The following is a 26372-nucleotide window of genomic DNA, read 5'->3' as shown; positions in this document are numbered from 1 at the left end:
TACACAACTCTGGAGGCAGGAGGGGCCATATCCAACCAATGTTACACAACAATTTACCACTACAATACACACAATCAAAAAAATGCAATCCTCATATCCGTAACAATATATATATATATCTATATATATAAAACACAGTTTTTGTGTGTGTGTGTGTGTGTGTGTGTGTGTGTGTGTGTGTGTGTGTGTGTGTGTGTGTGTGTATATGTGTGTGTATGTGTATGTGTGTGTGTGTGTGTGTGTGTGTGTGTAATGTTACCGATAGACTCCGAAACGGAGAGGCTCACGTGCTTGATATTTGGCATAGACATGGCCATTGAGCCTGGGACGAACATGGCCGAGACAATATTTGACGAGATCCATATTTTTTATTCATATTTACCTCAGCGCATTTCAGCGAAGTACCCGCTAATCTCAGCCAGTGCGAGCAGCTCGCTGATTCGCCCAGAGCGATCACGTGATGTTCCATCCCGTCACACGTTTGCACGTAATTCAGGGCGAAAAGCCATTGCGTTTTTTCACCTTTATGCGATCGTGTTTTGTGTCGATTTTGTGCGATATGAATTAAATTTTAATTCATATTTCGTGTTTACGAATTCGAATACGAAGGATTTCCCCTTTCCCCTTTCGATTTTGAATACGAATCGAATACGAGCTTGAGTCGAGAGGGCGAATGTACGGGTTGGGAATGTACGGGTCTCCCTTCCCCCGCCCGGCAACGCCGGTACTGGAGGGCGTGGGTCACAGGATCGGTGAGTCTCCAAAATCCGCTTTGTGCTCTTTCGAAGATGCAGGACGATGTCGCGATTGTTGTGCTGCTCTCCGACCATGAGAACTGCAACGTCATTGTTGACTGGCCCTCCCCCTTCCCCCTCCCCCTTCCCCCTCCGCCTCCCACCACCCTCACCCTTCCCCTCCCCCACCCTCCCCCTTCCCCTCCCCCACCCTCCCCCTTCCCCTCCCCCTTCCCCTCCCCCTTCCCCTTCCCCTCCTCACTCCCCCTCCCCCCCACCCCCCCTCGCACTCCCCCCCTCCTCCCCCCACCCCTCCCCCACCCCCCTCGCCCTCCCCCCTCCCCCTCCCATCCCTCACCCTCCCCCCTCTCCCATCCCCCTCCCCCTCCCATCCCTCACCCTCCCCCCCTCTCCCCCCTCCCATCCCCCTCCCCCTCCCCATCCCCCCTCTTTTCCCCTCTCCCCTCCCCCTCTCCCCCTCCCCCTCTTCTCCCCTCCCCTCACCCTCCCATCCCTCACCCTCCCCTCCCCTCACCCTCCCATCCCTCACCCTCCCATCCCTCACCCCCCCTCCCATCCCTCACCCCCCCTCCCATCCCTTGCCCTCCCCCCTCTTTTTCCCTCTCCCCCTCCCCCCTCCCCCACCCTCTCACCCTCGCCCTCCCCCCTCACTCCTCCCCCTCCTCCTCCCCCCTCCCATCCTCCTCACCCTCCCATCCCTCCCCCCTCCCCCCTCCCCATCCCCCCTCACCTCTCCCCCTCCCCCTCTTCTCCCCTCCCCCTCTTCTCCCCTCCCCCTCGTTCCCCTCCCCTCCCCTCCCCCCCGTTCCCCTCCCCCGCCCGGCAATGCCGGGTACTTCTGCTAGTATTTTTTTTTTTTTTTTTTTTTTTTTTGACTCCTATGCTCTTCTAGCCACAGAAAGCTGCATGACTGCAACTGTAAAGGCGACACAAGGTAAGCCTTTTGCTGTTTCAAACTCTTCCCAGGGTCCCTCCATAGCTGTACAACATTTACACATAGTACACACAAGAGAATCCCAATGCTACACACCCCCTCAGCCACTGGACCAGTGTCATCGCTTATTGGCGAGTCATCAGTGACAGCATAGACAAAAACGCATACCATCGAGGCTCCCAAGCATGTACCATGTGAAAATGTCAAGCAGTCAACCTACAAATAAAAAACAAAGGCACACATATTTATATATCCATCTTATATTTTTGTGTACCATGCAGCCAGAAGAACAAATTTAATGTGGAGTCGTGCTAACTTGTTACAGGTGCACAGCGCACCTGTTCTACCAGATTCACCTCCGAGAAGAGTGTGAAGGCAAAACAGGTCAAGCTTCCATTCAACAGGGAAATGGAACGATGATGGTAATAATTAAACCAGCAAGTCCCTACTTTGTTGAGTCTGTTGACCAACCCATTTTGGTCGAAAAGTTAATCTTCTGACAAGTTAGTATCCAGGTTCTCAATTATGCATGCTGCATAACCTACCAAAATCAAGCTTCCAGTGTACCATCTTACAAACACCATTATACTCCAGACATGTAGATGAGCGACGAATGCTTATGGAATAAAAAATCATGGTTACGGTGAATATTTAACAGATATCGTGCAATTATCAAACATGAAGAACACAATATGTTCATACTTCATTAGTACATAGCAACATGCTTGCAAAACTGCCACACCCAAATTCCCACCCACAATTCCAGACAACAGCACACCCGGATTCAAACCACAGAGCTGGCACGGCCGTCCTGTTTCATTGCCAAACAATTTATTGCAAATCACATCTCAGCTAAGAGTTGTCCCAGCAAATGCAGACAAAGAAGAAGAGAGAAAAAAAAAAAAGGTGACACAAAATGTGAATGACAACCATTCCACATTCGAAAAGTGAAAGCTGGATCTACACAACAACCACCACCAATTGAGCTCAAAAATATTCCGGTTACTGCTCAAGATCAAGATACGCTGAGGTCTGAGAATCTGCAAGGTCTTTGTTTTTTTGGGTAAAGGTTCAAATTGCAGGGTGACATTTTTATCATCACTGGCGGGTGGTGGTGGCATCACTGGGGTGACATTTTTATTTTGCACGTGTAGGACAAACTTCTGATCCTTTTGGCATCGCAGCCAATGGCACGAAAAGCACCCACAAAATTACATATGTTTATATCTGACATTTCCCACAAGATCTGATAGAAACCAAGAGAGAGAGAGAGAGAGAGCGCGAGAGTCACGGAGGGGAGGGAGAGGGAGAGAGAGTCACGGAGGGAGAGAGGGAGAGAGGGAGAGAGGGAGAGAGGGAGAGAGGAAGAGAGAAAGAAACAGAGCATCTGATGGCAAAAAACATGTTACTTGTCAAAAAAAGACCCAGTTTATCACATGACTCATGGGTGAAAAAGTCAGGACTCACAATAAGGCCAAGAAGGCAAAATGGTAGTGAAGGCTTTCAAGCCATTGGCGTCGAAAAGTTCTTTCCCAGGTCACATCAATAATAATGGCAATGTAACATCAATAATAATGGCAATGTCACAAAGGTTAAATTTGGCTTTAATAAATAGAAAAGTCCGACCCCCCTGCCCCCACCCACCCCCCCCCCTCGTCCCAATTGACTGCTAATTTCCACTTGGTGGCAAATACAAAATAAACTAGATGGTATTCATAGAATACTTACCCTGCGCAGTCAACTTGGTGTGAGCCAACTCTTGTGTTTTTGAATGTTTCTTTTTTTTAATCCAATATGGCTGCCAGAACACGTGAGCGATGACATCATATTGTTACAGTTTTTAGAACATTCACATGTAAATTTAGTAGTAAATTCCCTTATAAATGACCCCTGTGTACATGTCCCCTTAATTGGCTGTTAATTAAAGATTGCACCTTAGTTAGTCCATGTACAACACATAGGACACTTTAGGATCTCTATAGTTATATCATTATTATGTGTTCCAGGTAAGGCTGTGTTTCCAATAGTTGACTCTGCGTTGCATCAATCAACTAGGATAGGTCCCTTTTCAATATCCCCAATCATCTCCTCAAAGTGCCAGTAACATTTGGGCTGTTTTCATGGACATCACACCGCCTCTGCTCGCCCAGCAGCGTTCGCTGCCTGGCGCCAAACTCCATTACGCACGAGGCCAAGAAGGGTGGAGGAGCTGCCAGAGCACGGGCGTGGCACCACCTCGTCATCAAAGGTGGAGTCAGAGAGCCCTTAACAACCAACCAGGGCTCGGTGGGCATGGCTTGATAGGGCGTGGCAAGAAATGTCTGGTGAGTTCGAGAGGGTTCCAAGGGCGTGGTAATAAAAACCCTTGGCGCGAGGCCCCCACCAGAGACGCGTGAGGAGGTTCAAGAGAGTCGGTAAGAGGCAGATGAGTGAGGGAGCACAACCCGAGAAGTTGAGAGAGGATCGACCATTCATTTCTTGGCGCAAATATCCTGCGGCGAGTGAGAGTCGGCACGCTCGTGGGCGATACCAACCAGCACTGACGACCGGGTTTTCGCCACTGAACCAAGGGCGAGGGCGTGCACGCGGGGCACCGACATCGTGCCGCGATCCCCGGACCTCCCTGCCACCAGCTCTGTGGACTGTCTGCCCTTCTCATCCCTCCAGCCATTCCTGCCTGCAATCCCCTATTCATGTGAGTCTGTCTGTATTGTCCTGTGGGTTTAAGTAAGACTGTCTAAGGATTTGCGCTGTGTCTTCTTCTTCTTCTGTAAATTGCTTTCGTTCCCTTCTTCTTTGGTTTTGGTCTTTGTGTAAATAAATAATAAATCCCTGTTCTTTCTTATTCTCTGGTTTCTTTCTCGTCCGATCGCTTTAGTGATTTCCCCATTGAGTACCTGTGGCGCGATTTCGGCCGAACCGCTTACAATCGGGTTTAGTCTTTTGTTAACGGCCCGCGTCGCAGCTCGCTTCGCTCGGCGCAATCCATCAATTACGCTGCGGCTCGGGCGGGAGTATTTCCTCGAGTACCGGAAGGCGCTGGTACTTAGGTCATAGGAAGGATTGGCCTACTACCCTATTCAGCGCTGACCGGGCGTGACGTCTTACCACCAGGACCGGTCGAACGGCCAGCTTAACAAGACAAGGGGATTAACCCCCCCTTGCTAACGGGAGTGCCGTCCCCCGGATCCGTAACAATATATTTATATTCTCGAAATAATTGTTGCATAGATCATGCTCAATAAATTTCAAACTGATCAGACTAAGCGTTGTCCCTGTCGAATTATGACATCATAATTATGGCACCAATGATGTCATCGTGAACAACGCCTATTCCCCATTGGAGTTATTTACAATGCGCCACGTTTCAATTTTTTCCAGAGAGCGGTTTTGGAGATGTAGAGGTGCAACGTTTTTTGGTTTTTTCCCAGATGGTGCCTGTAACACATGACCTGTGACGTCATGATTATCATTAAAATATTCTAAAGGAGGCGCTCCTATGGTGAAAATTTTGTGTCCATCAGACCAACAGTTGCTGAAAAAAAATGGAATAATGATCGGATGGATGTGTTGTATTTGTCGAATTATGACGTCATAACGAAGGCACCGATGACATCATCATTAACATATCTTATTCCCCATGGGAGTCGGTGACAATAAGCCAGGTCTCAATTTTTTCCATGGAGTGGTTTCAGAGATATAGTGGTGCGAAGTTTTTCCAAGATGGCACCTGTACCATATGGCCTATGATGTCATAATGATCATTGAAATATTCTACAGGAGGAGGCCCTCCTATGGTGAAAATTTCGTGTCAATCGGACCAAGAATTGCAGAGAAAAAAATTCATACTGATCGAATCAAGCGTTGTACTTGTCGAATTATGACGTCATAATTAAAGTACAGATGACATCATCATCAACATATCTTATTCCCCAAGCAGAGTACTTGACAATGAGCCATGTTTCAGTTTTTTTGCATGGAGCGGTTTCGGATATATAGAGGTGCAACCCTGTTTCGATTTTTCAAGATGGCGCCTGTACCACGTGACATATGACGTCATAATTATCATTTTAAAAATTCCACAGGAGGAGCCGCTCATATTCTGAAAATTTCGTGCCAATCGGACTAACAGTTGCAGAGGAAATTTTTTTTTTCATACTGATCAGATCAAGTGTTGTACTTGTCGAATTATGATGTCATAATTAAGGCACCGATGACATCATCATCAACATATCCTATTCACCATGGTGAGTACTTGACAATGAGCCATGTTTCCATTTTTTCCATTGAGCGGTTTGGGAGATATATAGGTGTAACGTTTTTCCAAGATGGCGCCTGTACCACGTGACCTATGACATCATAATATTCACTAAAATATTCTACAGGAGGAGGCCCTCCTATGGTGAAAATTTCATGTCAATCGGACCAAGGGTTATCGAGAAAATGAATTTTTAAAATGCAGACATGGCACACACTTTACTTTACTGAAATGCAGACAAGTACGTACGTAACTGAATGCTTTACCCCGCTTTTCGCTTCGCGGGCGCAGGTTAACTAGAAAGAGCAATCAGCGATTGCAGACCCTCACCAGGACGTGTTTTCAGTGATTATTAAGGCTTTTGTTTTAAAACACATATGGTGGCTGAACCACGTGATCGATGACGTCATCATTTTTTTTTTCTCCACCAATTTATCCCAAGATGATACTCAAGAAATTTCATCTTGATCGGATGAAGTTATGCAATTGTCGAATGATGACGTCATAATGGAGGCATCTATGACATCATCATTAACATATGTTATTCTACATGGAGAGTTCTTTACAATGAGCCATGTCTCAATTTTTTTCTATGCAGCAATTTCGGAGATATAGAGGTGCAAAGTTTTTTGGTTTTTCCAAGATGGCGGCCACACCAAGTAACCTATGATGTCATAATTATCATTTAAAAAATTCTACAGGTGGAGTTGCACCTATGGTGAAAATTTGCTGTCAATCGGACCAACGGTTGCAGAGAAAATCATATATATTCTGTGCGGACAGAAACAAAAGGGCTCAAATGCAATACCCACTCTAGCTCGAGTAACTAGAACAGCACTCGGTAGAGAGCATACCTTAACCAAGCTGAACGGTTTACATTTTGTATCCCACTGATAGGCCAGATCTGGTTTCGGACCTGAACCAAAATTTAATCGGCTTCTTCTTGCCACCTACCAAACTCATCCACCAAGTTTTGTCACAAGTCTAACACAAGTTTTTGAAATAAACTATTTCTCATTTTTGGGCCTATATTAATGGTGAAGAATCACTAAGGAATTTAAAAAACTCTCGTATCCTGATCTTGATCTTCATCAAAATCTAAACAATTCGTTCTCGTCACATACCCAACCTCCACACCAAATTTTCTCCGAATCCATCCACAACTTTTTGAGATATTCTGTTCACAGACAGACAAAGAACCAGACAAACAGAGAGAGTTGAAAACACAACCTCCATCCTCCTTCGGGAGCTGAGGCAACTAGAACGCCACTCGGTAGTACGTTTGGATTCCCTGTGTTGGAGAAGGTTGTTTTCCTGTCCAGGTTTCTCATATACAGACTTGGCATTTAATGGAATTTTTTTTTTTTCTTGACGGGTTTACTTTCTGAACTCAGTATATCAATCTGGTGAGTTTCTTTTACTCTTCGGTGATGTCTTTGTTGAAAGAACCATGTCACTGATTGTCTTTCGCAGCAAGAACTCAATAACAGGATTATATCACAGGTGGCGTGACAAAATGTAAGGACAGGTACATTTGACGATTGGCTTCACAATCGGGTATATAAGGGTTGTTGCATTCTGTATTAGTGGAAAACAACTGCTGCGCGTCTACAAAAGTTATTGCCGCTTCCTCTGGAGATGGTCCGTCAACTTGACATTGCTGTTTGTCATGGAGTGGTGGCTTTACGAAATTCTGGCATGAAACAGCGTGCTATTGCTCGGCAGTATGGCGTCACTCAAGGTCAGGTGTCAAAGATCCTGAAACGAAATGCTCAGAGAGGTGTCCCTACTCCAATACCGAGGCCAGGACGTCCCCGCAGAACCACAAGGAGAGATGATCGCCAGCTGCACCGGTTAGTCTGCAATGGCCGTACCAAGTCAGCTAATCGGCTTAGGGCTGAGTGGCAGCAACTGACAGATGTGCCTGTATCCAGAAGGCTAGTCAACCAACGACTGGTTCAAGCAGGCTATCGTGCCAGGCGTCCCCTGAGAAAGCCACGCCTGACCTGACAACACAGCCAGCGCCGATTGCAGTGGGCCAGAGAGCACCGTCAATGGCAGCCAGGACACTGGAATCACGTGACCTTCAGTGACGAGTCTAGATTTCTGGTCTATCGTCAAGATGGCCGGGTCCGGGTGCGCAGACAAGTGCATGAAGCCCACAACGAAGATTGTATAGTGCCAAGAGTCCAAGCTGGAGGTGGTGGGCTGACCGTTTGGGCTGCTTTTCATGCAGGGGGCAAAACTGACCTGGTTGTTCTGAATGGAAACCTGAACCAGTTCAAGTACAGGGTCATTCTGGAAGAAACATTGCTTCCATTTTCTCGTGCAGCCTTTCGAGGAAACTTTGTCTTCCAAGATGACAATGCACAGCCTCATCGTGCTCGCATGATCCAACACTTTCTTGCTGACCGTGGTGTAGAGCATATGGAGTGGCCTGCCACGTCCCCGGATATGAATCCGATAGAGAACTTGTGGGCAGAATTAACGCGTCAAATCGACAACTTGGACCAGCAGCCTACCTCTGTGCGTGAATTGCAGCAGGCTATTGTCACTGCATGGCAAGCGATTCCTGTCCAAACCTTGGCAAATCTCGTGAACAGCATGCCTCGACGTGTACGTGCTCTCCTGAATGCTCGTGGGGGTTACACGAAGTACTGAACTGTAATTTTACTGTCCATAATCCCAGTCATAATTTAGCTTTTGTTTTTGTTGAAAAAAAATTTGCCTAATGTGCAAAATAAAGATACTTCTGGAAAACGCACAGAAGTTTAACACAGTACTGTCCGTGAATTGAGTTCGATATCAGTTTACATCACTTTCAAGGATCAATTTATTTGCTTCGAAATGTCAAATGTGGTTTTTGTTTCTTTTAAAGGTCACATTAACAAAATCTAGAATAATTTCAACATAATTCCAATGAAATTTTGGTTCTAAGTCATCTTGAAAAGTAAGTTCACCCCCACAAAAAAAATATTCCATATTAAATGCCAAGTCTGTAAATATCAATATAAATTAGAAAGGCATTCAGTAGAATGCATACCTCCTCCAGGTTAACAAGTTTACGTTTTGTATCCCACAGATAGGCCGGTTCTGGATCCGGACCTGAACCAAAATTCAATCGGCTTGGTCTTGTCATCTAACCAACTCATTCACCTCCTGTAGGTTTGTCATGTCTTGTCCACAACTTTTTGAAATATCTGTCTTATTTCGTTTTTAGCCCTCTCAATGGTGAATAATTATTTAATTCTAGCATCCGGATCAGGATCTTTACCAAAATATCATAACTGTCTGAGGGCGCGGGCACGACTGTTCCGCTAATGCAATGCCCTCTGCTGGTTATGGCAGGAATTTGGAATTTGACCATGGTGCCGGCGATAGCTCACCTATTAGATAGTTGAGGTGCCTGGTAGCAAACTTCACCGATCTCCATACCAAACCAAGCAATGATATATTGGCGCACAGATTCAGAGGAATGTTAAAACATGCAACACAACGCCCTAATGATGGGCATGGCTGGGCCTGTGCTTGTCCAGTGTCGGTTATCAGTGGGTCGGCCAGTGTCGTTACAAGTCAGACAGTGCCCGAGTCCGATAACCAAGCCCACCCTCTGCTAGCAAACTGCACTCCATGTGCCGAAGGACCAAATAATAAAAAAAAGACATAATATAAACAACTTCCAAACAGCAGTTTTTGTGACAAAGCTGGTACAAGGTGATCAGCCATCGCCCAGACGAGGAACTTGGATCTGTGCCTGGGTACCGACGCACAATGGCCTGCACTTCCGAAAGATATCATGGGAATATTATGTTAACACCTACAACCAAGATCAAGTAAACAGGAGTCTGCTTAACATCCTTTACGAACGGTTCCAAAACAATCCGTTTTCCTCGAGTTAACGCCCAAAATCTTTGCAATGCAATAAAACAACGTTCTGCGACTGCAAGCAAAATATTTCACTTGCAACAAAAACCGTTCCATATTCAAATCACTGGGACAATTACGAGGAGAACTCCAAAAGGTAGGGCTTTCCGTTTGATTTCTCAATCGTTTTGGTTTCCATTCAGAGCATTATCTGCAGATTCGTCATGTTTACGAAGAGAGTAGTTGCTGAATACTTAAGCATTTGCTTGGGGTACAGTTCTATACCCCTCATTCCTGAGACATTACTTTGACGTCACCCTCAAAAATCTGGCCTTTGAATAATGCATACTAGACTTTGAGCTATCGGTCAAGTTACATTTGTGACCATCCTTGAAACCAAGTAAATAAAGGCATGTCACCCAGGCTTTTAAATCTGTACTGTAAGGCAGGATTACTTTGGCCTTAAGAGGCAAATTTGGGCCAAGGCTCAATAAAAATGTCTTTATATATAGGATTCGCCCAAATGTACCCCTTAGGGCCAAATTAAACCCAGTTTACAGTATTTGGCCTTTGGACGGTAAAGGATTTGAGTTATTTATTTATTTATACATTGATCTCAGGCTCGTGGAGGAGGTTGGACTCAGAGTATTACCTCCGCCACCAAAGGTGGATGGAGGTTATGTATTCATCCCTGTCTGTCTGATTGTTTGTTTGTGAATCGCAAAAATCGCAACAATCGCAAAAATATCGCAAATCGCTTTTTCGTAAATCGCAAATCGCTATCGCTTTTTGAATATCGCAAAAAGTTACAGACAGATTCCGACGAACTTTGGTGGAGAGGTCCAGTATCTGACAAAGACAAAATGGTTCAATTTTGGTGAAGAACCAAATCCAGATTTGGATACGAGAATTTTTTTAATGATTTTTCATCATTGAGAATGAATGAATGAATGATCGTTTTAAGGCCATTTTCCCCGCTAGAGCGGGGGTTAGCCTTGCGGGCCCCATGACAATCATGGTTCCCTGTTTGAGGCAATGTTTTTATGGCCGGATGCCCTTCCTGGCGCCAACCCTTAGTCGCCTCTTACGATGCGCAGGGATACGGTGTACCTATTCTAAACCGGGGTACACACCGTGATCATTCATCCCAGCAAGCTGGTACTCAATTTGCCGACCTCGGAAGGATGACAGGCTGAGTCAACCCCCCTGGCGTTAATTCAGCGATCGACTGGGATTCGAACCCAGGATCCTAGGATCCCAAGCCGGCACCCTAACCGCTAAGCCAATACTAGGCTATAATGTTGGCCAACACCATTGAGAGGTGGGGCCAAAAACGATATACAACAAAACATTTCAAAAAGTTGTGGACAAGTTATGACAAAACTTGGTGGATCATTTGGTTAGGTGAAAATAACAAGCCGATTAGATGTTGGTTGAAGTCTGAATCCGGATCCGACGCACTCCATGTGGGATACAAAACAAACTGTTCAGTCTGGCAGAGGTATGCACTCTACCAAGTGGCGTTCTAGTTTCTAAATGAATTACAAGGACTTTTGCAGACAATGGCCAAATCATGCATGACATGGAATTTTTTGTTGTATGTTTAGTCGAGGCTCATTCAAGAGCTAGCACAATGAACAGATCAGGACGTAACAGACAGAAACAGGACGCAAAATACGTATGAATGGAGAAGGAAACGCCAAGGAGGAAAAACTGGAAAAATAGGAGAAGGGATTTGTGTGGGGTTAACAAGGACAAAAAAAAGATCATGGTTTTGGATTGGGAATGATTTGGGATGGTGGTGACCAGCTGTCTTGAAGACCTGGAGGGAAGAATGAGAATGAAGAGAATGTGGAGGTTCATTACAGAGGTGGGAAAAAGATGAACAAATGAGTGGAGGTGAACAGTGATGCTGGATTTGGGTAGTGTCACCAGAAGAGGGTTGATGGTGGACCATGTGAGTACTGCAGTCTAAACCTGGGGTAGCAGTGAAGGGGGGCGAGGGGGGGGAAGGAGCATGGAGAGAAACAACAGAGGGTGCAAGACTAGAAAGGAGGCGGTAAAAGACAGAGACCTCCAAGCTGTCTGCAATGGTGATGATATTAATGAAGCAGCCCATAGACTCAGTTTCATGGTGGGAGATTCTAATAATCTTGAAGGCCTTGGTTTCCACAGCTTCAAGCTGAGGGAAATGTGAGGTAGGGGAGACAGCCCAAAGGGGAGAGCAATACTCCATTAAGCTGTGGATGAAGGCATCGTAGGTGAATAAGAGTTCAGGTGTGCCAAAGAAGGACTTTGTACGAGGGAAGATGCTCAGTCAGCGACTGTCTTTGGAGGCCAACGTTGAAATGTGATTTGCCCAAGAAAGATCGTGGCTGATAGTGAGGCCCAGGAGTTTGAATGACTGAACTTCCTCAAGAACATCGTGTTAAGAAAGTAGATGTGTAATATTTGAACCTGGAATGACAGCATCATGAGCAGTGTACTCATGAGAATACCAAAAAGGCCAACCCAGACAGGATTAATGATGTCAAATGCAAGCAAGCACCCTATAATGTCGTGATTCTGTAGATACTCCCCAAGAAATCCATAATCTTTTCATAGTCCCATTTCATTTTGTGAAAGATTCAATATTTCTGCCTTGGAGATCTTTCAGGAACACATTACAAGAGGAAAACCATGATCAGTGCATGTCTACACACATTTAAAGAAAATAATAAACACGTGACTACATGTTGTCACACCTTGATAGGAACCTTTGTCTCAGGCGAGAAGTCCAAATCTTGCTTTGCTTTTCCAATAATGCCGAGTGATGTCGAAAATCTCAGTTTTTCATTTAAAAGCCATTGCGACAATAAATGCAGTGTGTGCGTGGAAAGCACCGCAATCGCAGCCTTAAAGGCTGGAACGTGTACACGATTGTACTGTGTCGCACGAGTCACATCCTTTCACTTCGACTCCATTTTAGAAAATGGAAAGCGCAAAGGACGAGGACACCGTTATGACTCTAATCTGAGTAAGTGACCCACATTACGCAGGTTTGGCCCGTTTTGTGCCGAAAACCCACGGACCCAGTTTGGTATTGTCAAAACCCGTATTGGACAGAAAGTTGATGACAAGGGCAGATGGGCAACAATGATTTTTCCTTCTGTTTACAGTGGTTCAACATATGCTGTCGTACCTGTCCTGCCTCGCAGTAATGCCGAAGAGGAACGGATCTTTTCATGGGTTTGCAAGAACAAGACCGATGTTCGAAGGTGCTCGTCAGACGAGGCCACCCTGCCTGCTCTCCCCTAATGCAAAACCAACCATTTCACAAACACCACTGTCACAGGTTTGATCCACCGAAAGATTTCTTAAGAGAGGCCAAAATAGCCTGGAGGGAAATAAACGCCGAACACAGTCATACGAAGAGACTCGTCCGTCAGGTCCTGGATATGTCAGTCAGTTTATATACCTCTGCTCATGCGGTGCTTCGTGGTCGTCGAGATGAGTCCACTGTGAGACTGCCAGTGAACATTTGATTCGAGCTGTGAACAGCCACAAATATACCCAGTCAATAAACGACTATCTCAGCATTCTGGTGTATATTACGTCATCGACAACCTCTCGAATAGTGTTTTGACCATGTTTGGGAAACAAAATGTCAGCAACCTGCGTTCAATTCCTACAAACTCGTTTTTCCTCTCCTCCAACTTGCTCGGTAAGATGATGGTTATGTGGCTATCGCGCTAACACTATCGGTTAGTAATGTTTGACATGTAGCATGTGTTGAGCAGACGACATACAAAGGCAGCACGAGGTAAAAGCAGACATTCCCATGTCGTGAGCCTCTGCTACAATGAGAGCCAATAAACAGGCCTCAGAGCTGGCTGAGCCTTGTTTGTTGTCCATAAGCACTGCCTCAGATGAGGGCATAATGAAACAGGTGCTAATGATCTAGGCAGTGAGTTGGGTTCCTGTAAAAGGCAGATGTTGGAGTGAAAAAAAAGAAAAAAGATTCAAAAATGTTGGCCATACAATTATAGCGGTTTAGCATACAATTGTACAATCACATATTCTTGTGAACAAAAATACACAATTTTCATACAGGTAGGCAGTTCTGAAGCTTGCATGCTGTAGGACGGGGGCATAGAAACCCACTGCTTTAAAGTCCAATTATTTAACCCATTAGGCCTGGTGTTGGCTTAACGGTTAAGGTGGTCAGAAAAATGAGTACCAGCTTGCTGGAAACAGGCACCGCATCAGCAGCACAGCCATGCTCCCAGCGATGATGCAACCAGCAGCCACAGGCTGCATATGAAATAACAACGATTTAACAAATTCGGTTTCATTTCCCGCATCTTTCCATCATCATCATCAGATTTTTTCATTTCCCGCAACACATCAAACATTTTGCTACCTCGGAGACATGCTGAATGGAGAAGGTGGATCAGACTCGGCAACGGTTGCTCGAGTGAGATGTGCATGGAGAAGTTTCGGGAACTGAGTGGCGTGCTGATGAGGAGGGGAGTGTCGCTGAAGCTGAAGGGAAAGGAGTATGCTGCATGTGTGAGAAGTGTTATGATTTATGGGAGCGAGACATGGGTAATGAACGTCGAGCAGCAACGAAGGCTGGAAAGGGTGGAAATGCGAATGGTTCGGTGGATGTGTGGAGTATCGTTGAGAGAGAGGAAGACAAATGATGAATTGCGAAAGATTATGGGAATAGAGCCTGTGATTGATGCCGTGAAGAGGAACAGGTTGAGATGGTTTGGTCACGTGTTGAGGAAGGATGAAAGTGACTGGTTGAGAAGAGTGATGGAAATGAATGTAGAAGGAAGCAGAGGACGGGGAAGACCGAGAAAGACTTGGCTAAAGATGGTCCAAGAAGAAATGCGGGCAAGGGGGTTAACAAGGGGAGATGCAGAAAATAGGGCAAAATGGAGAAGATTGTCATGGGGACAGCAAGGCTAACCCCCGCTCTAGCAGGGAAAATGGCCTTAAAATGCATGTTGTTGTTGTTGTTGTTGTTGTTGCTGTTGTTTCCCGCATGTAGAACTGAGATTCAAAACGTTAAATTGGACTCGTCTGAACTTTTAGCGATTACAAATTAAACTCTAACGTGTGATCCAAAGCTTGAAACTAAAGTCTGAAAAATAAAACGAAAAAAACCCCCATCCAAAAAAAAATGCAAATCCCAATCCAAAAACTTTGCGTTTTGGGTGGACGGTAGAGGGATTTAAACTGAGGCTTGCAGAAAGGTTTGCACAAATATTACAAAAGGCAGAATAAACATCATTTCTGATCTTTAACCTTTTGCGTCGATCAAAATTCCCATACAATGGTTGTTCCTTCCATAAGCAAGTGAAGGCCTGTCCTTGAAACCAAAACCAAAATAAGTTATGTTGTCAAAAGTAATCACATTACTTCAAAGCAGACTCCATCAAGTACCTCCAATACATACCTCATGCAGGTGCAACACGAGACGATAATTCAGGTGGTGCATGACATACGCTTGAATTGACTCTCCTTGACAGTTGGCCGGTCTTACCAGAGGAAGCACAAACCTTAATGGAGTGTGAAGAAGCACGTAGACAACTTTTGCTGTCATGTGAACTTGAACCTGAACCCAGGGACGGTCTCTTTAAACCTTGTTCTTCCAGGCACGGAAGTACAATTTTGGTAAGAATTGTAAAAGCATTATTGACGTTTTAAATACATATATAATTCTTAATCATGAATAGCTGTTTCATTTCAAAAGGGAGAGGGGGTTGGAGAGTATCGAATATAGGTGTGGTTTCCAACCGAGCGATATCCCCAGCAGACCCACACCCACTAAACCACAGAAACGGCTTTGGAAGAATGAAAAAGTGTAGTCAGGCTCACACGTGCTTATGGGATGGGATTGGGGATGGACGCTGACGAGATAAAACCAATTACTCTCTTTTTTTTTTTATCCTTAACACAGTAAGTATCCAATTCATCGACTTTTATCCATTTAATAAATTATGATTTTGGGGAATAACCAAATTATGTGCGTCCAGGTAAACTTAGCTTAGATTACACCTTTCCAGATTGCATAAGTAACACTGCGTGCTTGTTTGATGCGCTCTTTGGTCTGAAGACGATGAAACCAAAACATTAAAACGTGTAAAAATAAACTGTTACAATATGCATACATAACAGGTAAATGGCCAACAAAATAAGAATTTTGCTTCGTGATGTGAAACCGTATGACATTCTTTGGAGAATGATTGCACAATATGTTATGAACTACATGTTACGAGAAAATGTGTACAAATGGAGTGAACGGTTGTGAATGGGACAGACGAGTGTTAATTGAACAACAGCCTGGTTGACCAGCGTCAGCTGCCACACAGGACAATGTGGCCAGCATTGACACAGTGTGGTGGCCATTCTGCAGGAGGGCCCTAAATTTTGAGCTAGTTGCACCCGCTTTGTGTACACAGCAACAACTGCGATAAATACTTACTATGGACCTCCAAAATCAATTTGAGCAGGGTTATCACCACATGGATGTGTGCGAGGACTTAATATATTGTTGCGAATATGGAATTTGGCCTCCATATCCGCTTGTAAATATTCCCCTATTTTCTCCAATACTCCCCAACTTTCCCTAATCCCCCATTCCCTAGTCCCATTGCATGTAAACAACAATCAGTAGAGCCGACCTTCCCCTTATTCCCCCATTAAATGTCGTGCCCAGGTCCACCGCACCACACGTAGACAACTTTCGGACATCTTGCTAGTTATTCTTAGTCTATGTCAGTTAAGGCCTCGTTTCCATTAATTATGACTCTTCGTTGCACCAGAATGTGATTATATGGCATCAGTAGTGAGTTTAGGACCTTTCCCATACCTCCTTCCATCTTCTTCCCCAACAATTACAACAACAACAGAGGAGATGGCGGCGGCGCGGGGGAGGATGCGTCCTCACACCGGCTCGATTAGCGCCATTGACCACGCGCTCCACGGGGTTACCACGGAGGGGCTGGCTGTCAGCTCCTCCTCAAGGGCGGAGCCTGGTAACCCCCCGCACCCAATCAGAAGGGCGGACCGATTCCATCTGGGGCGGCGCTAACGAGCCGAGGGCGTGTCACTCCCCGCCGGATATACGCGGCCCCGCGCCGGATGTGACGTCAGATGCGCCCCGCCTGAGAAAGAACGTTGCCTGCGATCGCTGAGAGGAAGAGAACCCGCCTGTGAAAGAACGTTACCTCCGAGCGCTGTGACCTCCCCGCATCTTTGGACCGGACCGAACCGTGTTGATTCTGCCCCGAGCCCAGGTGCACCTGGAGCCACCGATACCTGCCTTTCCCTGCCATCAACCCCCGTGTGAGTCAGCCGTTGTCCCGTTTACCTGTCGTCTGTCCGGGGTTAAGATAAGCCTGTGTCTAAGTGCCCATCTTTTCTGTGCTTTACCTCTAGCCCCTGTAATCTAACCTTTTCCGTACGAATATAATTGAGAATCGAAACATTGGTGTCTGTCATTATAACCCAGCCGGGTGTCTTCTTTTTCCTTATTGAGCCAGCGTGGCGCGGCTTCGTCAACGTTCGGGTACAATCGGGTAATTTGTGCGGACACGACGGCCATTCCGCTCGGCCCACCTTAACATCAAAGTCGTGTCTGTAACAATTGGTGTCGAGGAGTGAGATTCGGACCCGGGACTAAATTAGTTAGGCCCAAATTTTGGGAGGGAAAATCGATCCGGAGCGCGTACGGCGCTCGACAAAATCGATCCGGAGCGCGGTCCCGCGGTTACTGCGCTCGCCGAAATTATAACGAAAAAAAAAAAAAAAAAATTTGGATTTGTTTTACGAAAACTCGAATTTTGCAAGTCGCGCCATGGCGGATCAAGACGGCTGGGGTCCGGTAGGGGAGAGTGAAGCAGGGTCGGTCCAGGACCAAATTGAGGGACATGAGGGACATGAGGAGAGCGAAGCAGTGAGGGCGGCAGGTTCGCGAAATGGCGCCTCGCACATAGCTACGGCGGCCGCACCCGCTGCACAAGTGGGAGGAATGGCCCAAATGCAGGCCCTCATGGAGCAATTTGTGGCGCAAATGCAGGCGTCCCTCAACCTACAGGGTGAGCGATTGGAAAACCAAATGGGGGTAATGGGAAACCAAATGGGGGTAATGGGAAACGAAATGGGGGTAATGAGGGACGCAGCGAGGGGTACCAGTGAGGGATTAGACAATAATTTTAAGGGATTAGACATGAAATTTGGGAAATTAGACGATAGATTAGGGGAAATACAGGAGGGGTTAACGGGGGTAGAAAACAGAATGGCTGCCCAGGAGAATCAGATAGAGGGAGTGAAAACTGGGTTAGAGGGGGTAGAAAATAGAATGGCTGCCCAGGAGAATCAGATAGAGGGAGTGAAAACTGGGTTAGAGGGGTTAGAAAACAGTATGGAAGGCAAATTGAGGGACATGAGGGACCAAGCGGAAAGGGAAGTTAACCAAATGGGGCAGCAGATAGAGGGGGTCAGAATGGGGGTAGAAACCAAACTGGATGCTCACAGGGAGGAAATGGAGCAGATGAGGGTGGCATCTGGGCAGGAGATGCAAGTGATGGGAGAGGAGATCAGAAGAGGAGTGAGTGAGGAGGTCGGAGGAGTGCGCGAGGAGGTGAGGCACTGTGAGGAGCACATGGAGAAGGAGGTGAGAAAGGGGACTGTAAAGTTACAAGGGGGCATAGAGGACCTGACGCAGGAGGTGGAGCAGCTGACGGTGGGACAGACGGAGTTAGTGGAGCAGGTTCAAAGGAACACTGCGGTATTAGGAGGTTTAAAGGCGACACAGAAAGAACTAAAAGATGACTTGGTAGCGACGAAGAGGGAATGTCAGATGGTACGTGAGGGACTGACAACGAGGTTGGACGAGGTGATAGAGGTAATGGAGACGAAGGACCGGCAGGTGAGGACGCACATGGAAACGGTCAAGGTAGCCTTGGAGGACGAGCTTGAGGAGACGTACCGGGGAATAAAAGAGGTGAAGCACAAATTAGAAGAAGTGGAAGAAGGGATGAGCGAAATTAAGAAGCGACGGAGAGGGGATAAGAAAGAAATAAAAGAGGAGATAAAAGAATTGGTCCAAAGTCTGTGTTTGGATCGTGATGATGTGCTCATTAACCGGATGAGGGATTCGCAGGTGATGGAGGAGAAGCGAAGAGGAAGAGGACCCGGTGTAAGTGGTGACCAATATGGTCGTGCGTATGATGCGCCAGGGGATTTAAGAAGCTTGGGGGTCGAGATGGACCCGGGTGTTCGTGAGAGGCCGTTGGTGAAGTGTGCGACAGGTCTGGTGTGCGAAAAAGGAGGTGTGCAAGAAAGTCCGACTCTGGGGTGTGTGAGGAAAAAGTGCGTGCCAAGGAGCGAGTGTGCTGGCGAGAGTGAGTCGGTCGTAGCGCGTGTGCGAGGGAGCACGTGGAAGCGCGGTGTGGTGAGTGTTACAGAGGGTGTGACCGGAGAGTGTGCGCAAGAGTGTGCGCGAGAAAGGTGTGTGACGGACAGGTGCATGAGGAAAGAGTGCGCTGTCAGAAGTAAGGAAGAGTGTCCACCTGTGGTGAGTGTTACAGAGGGTGTAACGGGAGAGTGTGCGCGAGAAAGGTGTGTGACGGACAGGTGCATGAGGAAAGAGTGCGCTGTCAGAAGTAAGGAAGAGTGTCCACCTGTGGTGAGTGTTACAGAGGGTGTAACGGGAGAGTGTGCGCGAGAAAGGTGTGTGACGGACAGGTGCATGAGGAAAGAGTGTGCTGTCAAGAGTAAGGGTGAGTGCGTTGTCACGAGTGGAGGTGAGAGTGGTGAGAGTGACAAGGAGAGTGAGTTGGTTGTGACAGGTGAGCGAGGATGTACACCTGGGATGGAAGGATGCACACCTGGAATGGTAGAGCGTGAGTGGGAATGCACGCTGGAGTTGGTGGTGAGGCACGTGGTTGGGTGTGCGAATGAGGGCACGCCTGTGATTGTCACAGAGGAGGTGACCGAGGAGGGGGTGCGAAGCGGTGTGTTGGTGAGGTGTGCGACCAACGAATGTGTGCCAAAGTGTTCGGTGGTCAGGTGTGTGACCAAGGCTGTGAGTGGAATGGGTGCGCCTGGGTGTGTAAGGAACGGTACGAGGAGCATGGAAACGGCTGGATGTGTGAGCAAGGAACGGGCTGCGGGGTGTAAGCGTCCAGGTGAAGCATCGACGTTACACAGGTTAGAGGTTAGGTCGACTTTTAGCCGAAGCGGGCCCTCGGTGCGTGCCGGGCTTCGCGTGCCGCGAGAACCAGCGGGGATCCGAGCCACGGCGGGTTCAAAAGGACCGCCGTGCGCGATCCGTGCTGGGCCTCGCTTTGAACGTCCGTGCTCCACTAGGCGGAGCGGGCGGCCCGATAGAAAGAGTCGTCATGGCGACCACTTTTTGTTGAGGAATTCCGGCAGGTCGAGATCGGGACATTGGATGGCTCCGTGCCGAGAAGGTGCGTGGGATCTCGGGCCGGGTAAACCTCCTTCCCTGCACCGAAGGCAGGATGCAGCCAGCCACTGGCACAGAACAACCAGCATCCATTGCTTGGCTTTACGAAGCCGGGCTTTAGACGGGAATTGGCGCACCGAGAGGTATTAGTGAGTAGACGGGTGATGAGGTTAGTGTTTTGGACCCAAAATTGGAGAAAAACAAAATTTGGTGATTGGCAAAGGATTGGCAGTAGTGATTGGCAGATGATGGGCAGTGATTGGCAAATTTTTAATTTGTTGAAATTTGATGTGCAAAATTGGTAGTGAGAGACCCCCGATGTGGTGGGATGGCAAATCCACCATCCTTCCCATGTGGGGGCAAAGGAGCAATAGCTTATGGGGTGTATGGCAGTGAAAACTAGCCCGGGTGGGTTAGGATATTGTGTGTAGGGATCTAGAGAAGATGACCTTAGGTAACGTTAAGGTTAGTTAGTGACTGATACCTGTAGTGGGGACGCAGGTAGATTAGTGTGGATGATAATGACGTGGGAGCGCAATAGTTTAAAGGGACGACTGGGAAGCGCAAGTTTCAGAAGGGAGTAGTTAGCTGAGATGATGCCGTGTGTGTGAGAATTGAACAGGTGTGATTGCACAGGTGTGCAACTGGACAGGTGTGTGGAACAGTGAGTGAGTAGTGAGTGTGTGGATCAGCGCGAATGCGCTTGGGGAGAGAAGGGTGCAGGCGGCACCAAGAATGAGAGCACAGGTGTGCAAGTACAGGTGTGTGGAGAGAGTTGGAGTGAGTGGTACGGAGTGGTGTGCATGGTGCGAAGGTGTGAATGGGGGAAGAGTGGACCCCCATCACGGATACCCGGGGCGGGTAGTGTAAGTGTTAGGTAGAGGGTACAGGTAAATTGTGGTTGGATATTGGCATCTGTGGTGCGTTGCAGAATGGTGTTGTGAATGGGTGCATTAGTGTTGTGGAAATGGCTGGGCGTGTAGCCTGTTAGTGTGTGTAGTTGGTTGGGCACTCCACCACTGTGAGGATGTCGGCCAGGTGAGGCCGCAGGTGGGCTCTGGGAGCCGGTAGTTGTGAGTGGGTGCCTGAGGATCCCGGGTGTGGATCGGGCAGCCCAGTGCCAGAGAGGGCACGGAGTGGGGAGAGCGCCAGAGGGCCTTCCCCAGGTAGATAGGTTAGGGCAAGGAGCAGGTAAGCTCGGAGGCAACTGCAGTGGTGGAGGTGTGCAGGTGGGTAGGCCCACTGGGAGAGGTACACGCCACAGCCCAGAAATTGTGCGAGGGCACCGGGAGATGAATCGGGGGAGTGAGACCCCAAATTGAAAAGCACCACAGTTGGCCAATGGGAATTGGTTTTTAGAACCCATAGTGTAAGAGGGCCAATGGTTTGGCCGGAGAAAGACCCCGGGTAGTGTAAAGTTGTTAAAGTCATTTAGGAAATAGTTACGATTGATGAACCTGTCGCACCATACGCAGCCACTTACCTGTGGTGATGATGATGACTCCACACCTGTGTTTTCTTTGTTTGTTGCAGGAAATGAGATTGCTGTGTGGATTTGTGAGACGCATCACGACGTGGATGAGACATTGGGGTGATTCCATCTCTCCCTCCCTAGGAGGGACTGATGTTGAATTGGTAATGGCAAATTTTGATGTTGAGTTGAAAATGGCAAATTTTGATGAAAGTTGAAAATGGCAAATTTTGATGTTCAGTTGAAAATGGCAAATTTGATTGGTTAGGAGGGAGAGAAGACGAATTTGGTATATGGGAGGAACGGGGAAGACAGTAGGGATGTTTGTTGATTTGTAAAGTAGATGTTTATGGGTAGTGTTGTGTTTTGTGGATACAGTAAGGGGTAAGGGAGGGGCCATGTAGGTTACCTGGTGGGGGGGGGGCGTACGATAGGAACGTACCTGTCTCACCTGGTTCCCATGTGCCCCCAGTGTGCATCATCTTGTATTGCGTGCACTTTTGCGCCCTTACCACCTTACTCACTTGTCTGCTTCTTTTGTCTCCCACCTCCGAGGATCTGGCTTTGGGGTAGAGAGAGAGGAGAGAGAGGTGCTGGCTGCGCAGTTGTGGGCCTGCACTTTCGCTGTTTGCTGCCGGGATCGATACACCATATGGACCGCAATGTTTGTGGCCACCCACAATGGACCGCAGTTCGTTTGCGGCCAAGCACCACCCGGGGATGGACCTATGGGTCAACGTGGCACCTATGCCATACAGGTGAACCACTTTTAGTTAACACCAAGTGCACCACAAGAAGAGCAAGAGACACCTGCAGGGTTAGGGGTTGTCGAATTTATTTTTATTCCAATGAACAATGGTGACTGCACCGATTGGTGGTGGGGTGGTGCTTTTGATGCTCGGGAAGGGTGCTCTGCACGTTATTAAAGGCCGTCGGCCACAGAGCACTCGTGGGTTGGTGTATCGATGCTGGCAAGCGCGCTCTCTCTATGCATAACATCTGCATGTGTTCCTCCAAAGACAGGTCCTGGATCGTAGTGTAGATATCAGCGTAATCTTGTAAATAATGCTCCCTACCGGCTGTATGTTTAGTTTGAGAATTCTTTCCGGATTCGGTTATCCTGTGGGTGTGTTTCTGAGAGGAGAAGGGTGCAACGTCGCAGGGGGACATATTTACTCATTTGTGAATATCTATAAAACTGTCGCACTCAGGGTAGAGTTAATAGTAGAGGGAACTACATTGCGTGCCACACTAAAGTAGGTAAAAATTTATCGGGTCGGGACGCCCCGAGGGTAGAGAAGGGTGCAATGTTGCGAATATGGAATTTGGCCTCCATATCCGCTTGTAAATATTCCCCTATTTTCTCCAATACTCCCCAACTTTCCCTAATCCCCCATTCCCTAGTCCCATTGCATGTAAACAACAATCAGTAGAGCCGACCTTCCCCTTATTCCCCCATTAAATGTCGTGCCCAGGTCCACCGCACCACACGTAGACAACTTTCGGACATCTTGCTAGTTATTCTTAGTCTATGTCAGTTAAGGCCTCGTTTCCATTAATTATGACTCTTCGTTGCACCAGAATGTGATTATATGGCATCAGTAGTGAGTTTAGGACCTTTCCCATACCTCCTTCCATCTTCTTCCCCAACAATTACAACAACAACAGAGGAGATGGCGGCGGCGCGGGGGAGGATGCGTCCTCACACCGGCTCGATTAGCGCCATTGACCACGCGCTCCACGGGGTTACCACGGAGGGGCTGGCTGTCAGCTCCTCCTCAAGGGCGGAGCCTGGTAACCCCCCGCACCCAATCAGAAGGGCGGACCGATTCCATCTGGGGCGGCGCTAACGAGCCGAGGGCGTGTCACTCCCCGCCGGATATACGCGGCCCCGCGCCGGATGTGACGTCAGATGCGCCCCGCCTGAGAAAGAACGTTGCCTGCGATCGCTGAGAGGAAGAGAACCCGCCTGTGAAAGAACGTTACCTCCGAGCGCTGTGACCTCCCCGCATCTTTGGACCGGACCGAACCGTGTTGATTCTGCCCCGAGCCCAGGTGCACCTGGAGCCACCGATACCTGCCTTTCCCTGCCATCAACCCCCGTGTGAGTCAGCCGTTGTCCCGTTTACCTGTCGTCTGTCCGGGGTTAAGATAAGCCTGTGTCTAAGTGCCCATCTTTTCTGTGCTTTACCTCTAGCCCCTGTAATCTAACCTTTTCCGTACGAATATAATTGAGAATCGAAACATTGGTGTCTGTCATTATAACCCAGCCGGGTGTCTTCTTTTTCCTTATTGAGCCAGCGTGGCGCGGCTTCGTCAACGTTCGGGTACAATCGGGTAATTTGTGCGGACACGACGGCCATTCCGCTCGGCCCACCTTAACATCAAAGTCGTGTCTGTAACAATATTTTTAATAATCACGAGCAGGGACCCATGAAACAGCGTTCCGCAAAAAAACCCTCCATTTTTTGGGAGGTGTATAGGTAACGAAGTGCTGCGTAGCATGCTCCTGGAAGTTTCTGCTTAGCAATGTAAAGATGGGGCATGGCGATTGTGAATATGACAGGTTTGATGATGTGTTCGGCCTGAACTGCATGAAAAATGCCAGTGGGTGGAGTCAGCCCTCGTACGAATGAATGACTGCTGTAGGTGGAGTCAGGCCAGCTGCCCAACCAATGGGTGGAAAGAGAAAAAAAAAAACAGACAGACAGAAAACTGCTGCTACTATAATATATAGATAAACCCTATGTACGGTAACATCGACTTACAAAAAAAATATTTTATTCCTTAGCCTCCCTTTTTTTGTATACATTGTCGAAACCCATATTAGAGCCAACACACAGAACATATAACGAAGGAAGCAGGAGACAAGAGGGGGCGAGAGAGGGGAGCACAACAACAATAGGGAACAGAGACATCAGGAGATCTGTGGAAGAGAGAGGGCTGGGGCGGGGTACACGGGATAAAAAGATTGACATTACAACGACTTTCAGGAAAGAAAGGGGATTTGAAGGAGGTGGGTTTTGGGTGGATTAATGGGGGTAGAAAAGATCATGGTTATTGATGGGGGAAGAGATGAGATGGTGGTGAACAGCTGTTTCAAAAAAAAAAAAAAAAACTTGGAGGGAAGAGTGGGATTGAAGAGTGTGGGAGTTTGTTCCAGACCTTGGAAAAAGAGAAATGAAAAAAATGAAGGTGAGCAGAGAGTTGATTTTGGGAGTTTCACCAGAAGGGGGTTGCTGGCAGACCTGGAGCGCAGTGCAGAAACGTTGCCGACAGAGCACAGAAGGGGGTGCAAGGCCAGAGAGGAGTCAGTAGAAGGCAGATAACATTTTCCTTGAACATCCTCTGTGAAAAAGCATCATTTTAGGTATTTTGCACATGTTTCACACATGTTGAATGGTTGGAGAGCCCATTGTATCCTGTTGCAAAATATAGCCATTACATAATCTCATATTAATCTGAAGTTGTTTTATAACACAATTAAGATGCACCTCATATTTGCCCACTGCCATTGTTTGAAACACAATTTAAAGATCAACGAGAACAGCACTCGGTAGAGCGCATACATCCGCCAGGCTGAACAGTTTCCGTTTTGTTGGCCCGAATCCCTCAATGGTGAAGAGTCACTTAAAATATTTTTGGATCTGTATCCGGATCTTCACCATAATCAAATTCGTCCTCGTGACACACCCAATCTGTCCACCAAAGTTCGTCCACAACATTTTGAGATATCCTGCCCACAGACAAACAGACAGACAGGGGTGAAGACATAACCTCCGTCCACCTTCGGTGTCACGGGTAAATATAGCTGCCATCGTAGATCTGTCTCATGGCACAGTATCCGCCCAAATCCACAAAAAATATTGGTTTCTGCACATGAGGAATGGATTACAGACCAACCAACATCATTTTATTATGAGGGCATCCAAAACCATGCGAAGCACTCAACAAATCACCTGGCCACACATCTCCCTGCTTCTCAAATGTTGTGTTTGTGTGCTTCCCCTTCTCTCCCCATCTTGTCTTCCGCTCCCTCTTTTTATATATTTTGTTTGTCTGGTTGATTTGTTTGTGAAGTAAATGTTCGCTCTTTCACGAGCCTCGATTCAGTATACAAAAAAAAAAAGAAAAAAAAAGTACAAAACCGAACCGATACTGCTCGACCACATCATTACGAGTGAATGAGATCAAAGCCCTTCGGAAATTACCAAAATCATCCAAGAGATGAATTTGTCATGTTTTTGGAGATGTATTTCCCCCATTCTCAACTCCAACCAAATTGTGCCAAAATTAAAACAACGGAGAATTGTTTGCCAATGAACCTTATCGAGTTGACATATAAACATAATTCTCAGTTATTTGTTGGTTCAATAAAATTAATACATTCACGTTTTCTCACTTGGAATATACAACCGTGACAGATTCATTTGCAGATCGAGGAAACAGCAGCATTTTAATGAAATGCCCAGATGCCATTTACAATTGGAAGCTTCAACTTCCAGCTGTAAAACGAGGAATTTGACCTTTTTACGTCAATTTGAACAAAGAAAACAGAGCTTAATGAAAGAGTTTATGTTTGAAATATTCCCTTCTCTCCCCAACCTCCACCCATCCCAAAAGAA

General features: G+C 47.1%; 1 protein-coding gene across 3 annotated transcripts in view; it reads right to left on the bottom strand.

Annotated features, from left to right (window-relative positions):
- The window catches only part of LOC137437993 (histone deacetylase 4), a 269336-nt gene that overhangs the window by 157397 nt on the left and 85567 nt on the right, over positions 1-26372 (bottom strand). Inside the window, exon 1 of one of the 3 annotated variants that reach the window (XM_068132833.2) lies at positions 383-751. The exons of the other annotated variants lie outside the window; for them this stretch is intronic. The gene's annotated coding sequence lies outside the window, so the exon portion shown is untranslated. Of the gene's footprint in view, positions 1-382; positions 752-26372 lie in introns of those variants that run through there. 3 annotated transcript variants of the gene reach the window in all.

The sequence above is a fragment of the Myxine glutinosa genome, chromosome 12 (genome assembly GCF_964187855.1).
Source record: "Myxine glutinosa chromosome 12, kmMyxGlut1.1, whole genome shotgun sequence".
Taxonomy (NCBI): domain Eukaryota; kingdom Metazoa; phylum Chordata; class Myxini; order Myxiniformes; family Myxinidae; genus Myxine; species Myxine glutinosa.
The sequence above is the reverse complement of the archived record's forward strand: the minus strand, read 5'-3'. Positions and strand labels throughout refer to the sequence as shown.